Raw genomic sequence first — 3299 nt, 5'->3', positions numbered from 1 at the left:
AACATGAAACTCCCTTGGACTATTTTTAGTGCCCCTATATACTCTGCACAATGATGCCATTTTGTGTTCAGTGGCTACAGTAGATAACATAAAGCTTTCTAAAAAAGTCTTAACAAAGGTGATGTATATTCTCCCCAACACACATGTACAAAAAAATTTAAACAATGCTACATGATATTCAATATCTGAGCAACTGCTCAGATAAATTAATTAGATAAATTAAACAAGGCCCTCACTTTCACAAGAAAAACAAAAGGAAAGGAGACTCCAATGACCTGGTTGCAAGAATGATTTTGGGAATGAAAACCATCAGACAGAGGTTTTAGACCTTGATCGATAGCCTGGACACTGACTGTTAACTTAGTAATAAAAACATGAATAAAAATGAAGGATCTAAACCTATAAAAGTAAGAATTCTAACATCTCACAAACAAACAAACCGAACTGAGAGGAATTAAGTTTCTTAGAGCAACTGCTTAAAATTTAAAACCGCAAAACTTAACTATTTTCTTAATTAAGCTCCAGCTCCAAAGCTTCCATGTGCATAATTAAACATACTTAATATTTTTGTAGACCACAACATTTTCTTGAATGGACACCAATCTGTCTTAATATATACCAGATTAAAATGCTGGCATCCTTTCCTGTCTCTGACCTCTTCCAAGGGCTATGAATACTCTCAGATAATTTCATACTTCATGAAGGCCTCAGTATTTTTCTCTTCAGAAATAAAAGAGACAAATAACTTGGGGGTCCTTAATTTTGAACCTTAAAAACTTTCTTTTCCATGAAGTCAAATGTAATAATACAGCACAATTTGCAATGCATTTGCCTGTTTTTAAGCTAAGTCACAAGACTAATTAATTTGTACACTTCATCCATTATTAGTCCAACATGAAATGCTGTTATCTGTGTCTTGCTCAGTTTAAGCACGTCAGAAGAGATGCCACAGCACTGGTCAGACACCAGTGTCTCCCGCTGTACTGGGGTTATGACAGTGATCAGATACAACTGCCTGTCCACCTGTTGCAGCATTTTTTGTTACAGTTAACTTAATCAGTCAATCCAGCACAGAGAAGCTCAACATGTTGACACACTGTTTCCATGTTCCTCAATAGTCGCATGTTTAGAACTAGACAGAGCACTAAGGAGAAACACAAGGGCATCCTGCAGCCTTCAGATTTCAAACCAAATGCTGTCAGGGTCTCATTCCACAACTTCCTTGGAAAGAGAAGGAGGTATTTCAGAAGGAAGGCCTTATACAGTCATGAAAGCTGCTGTGTCCCAAATGAAATTCCATGGCAGGAATCCACATGTGGTGACAAACAAAACAATTACAAGAGTTTTTGTCTGGAGTTACAGTGCTTGTTGCAACATCATACCAGAAGCACAGGATGTTACCCCCTCCACTTGAGGAACAGTTAATTGTCATTCCTAATATGTCACATTCTAAGAAACAAATAGATTTAAGACCAAAATGGTCTTCAGGTCTCCAGAAGTAAACATGCCAGCCACTGCAGTGTCCAGCAGCTTAGAATGAAAATGTGTTCCCCAGAAGAAGAATGGCTTTTCACAGCTAATCCCTAGTTCAGATGGTGTAGTATCATCAATGCTAAAAGCTTTGAGGGACTTGACATTTCTTTCCTCCCTCCTCCTGCTCCACAAGCAGTTGCAACTGAAATCAGAGAGGCTAATGGTTTTTTTATTCCTTTAGGAGCTCCTTCCATACTTAAGTATTAAAATATTAGCTATTGTAGCATCCACAGCAATGCCAGAATGATTCTCGCAGCTGATACACCTAAGGAGGTTGTTAGTGAGAATGGCTCCCCTTTCCCAGTTTGAACATTCACTGGTGCACAAAACATTCTTGCACAACAGTTTAATCAGGTTTGCAGGTATGTTCTGAGTCTCCTCTCCATCCATGTCCACTCCCTCTTAACCTGGTAAGATCAGGAACAGCTCTTTAAAAGCAATCTTGGTCTTATCTGGATTGTACCCCATTTGCAGGACAGGTACAACATGGTCAGACTATTTCCCCTTAGTTCATGTGTACCTGCACATTGCCATTGTGCAAATAATGCTTAGCTCTGACCAGGAATACAAAGGTTTCAGTTAGGTATTTCCCTGGAATGTGCCAAGCCCATTTCTCTGACTAGGCACCAAATCCTTAACTTCATTTGGGATCACTGTTCTTTTCTCATTGTAAATGACTTCCCAGACCACCTACACTGCAGTACCAGGATCAGAATGGAAACAGGGCTTTGCACTTCATCGTTCTGCATCGAAATTTACAGTAAGCAAAGGTTCCAGCTTGTCTAATGGCAGAATCTGAGTGGAAGATGGGAAGATGAATAGCACACAGACATCTCAGGTTTTTTTTGTTCTTCTCAGTTGTACAGAGTTCTACCTCAAAAAAATGGTGTTTGACTACTCCATTCCCCAAGTAAGCCAACTAATAGAAATTCTTTCCTTATTTTAAGCTAGTAGCAACATGGCATACGAGTGCTGACAGTCATGGAATGATAGAGCGATTTGGGTTGGAAGGAACCTTAAAGATCACTTTGTTGTGCCCTCCCTTCCACAGGCAGAACACCTTGCACTAGACCATGTCACTCAGTGTCCCATCCAACCTGGCCTTGACAAGCTGGATATGGAGCCATATTGCTTTAGTCCTTACAATATGCAGACACAATGAGTCTTCTACTGTTTCTGAAAACAAATCCAAGAACTGTAACACACTCAAATGAAAGACTTAGAAACATAAGCACCAAAAATGAACAACCAGAGCTTAGTAAGAGCTCTGTAAGCTTCAAAGCCTGCCACTGGGGATGATGATACCCTTGCTACTAGTAACCACCAGGCACAGGGACTCTAAGTACCTGAAACAACTTGTGTTGACACGGAGTCAACTTACACCATATGATGTACTACCAGCTAAAATCTCAATATCTTTTATGTAAAACAGTCTGCTTTCTGAAATAAAGGTGCCTTTTTAAAATACAAGAGTAAGTTCCACCTACTTAGTGTCTCAGGGCTTTTTCCCCAGTTCTAACCGGTTTTGTTTTGTCTGTATTTTCTGGTGAAACAACTTGTGTTGACACGGAGTCAACTTACACCATATGATGTACTACCAGCTAAAATCTCAATATCTTTTATGTAAAACAGTCTGCTTTCTGAAATAAAGGTGCCTTTTTAAAATACAAGAGTAAGTTCCACCTACTTAGTGTCTCAGGGCTTTTTCCCCAGTTCTAACCGGTTTTGTTTTGTCTGTATTTTCTGGTGATCTGAATAAGTTGCTC

The sequence above is a fragment of the Acanthisitta chloris genome, unplaced genomic scaffold (genome assembly GCF_000695815.1).
Source record: "Acanthisitta chloris isolate BGI_N310 unplaced genomic scaffold, ASM69581v1 scaffold12487, whole genome shotgun sequence".
NCBI classification, from domain to species: domain Eukaryota; kingdom Metazoa; phylum Chordata; class Aves; order Passeriformes; family Acanthisittidae; genus Acanthisitta; species Acanthisitta chloris.
This window is presented reverse-complemented; position numbering follows the sequence as displayed.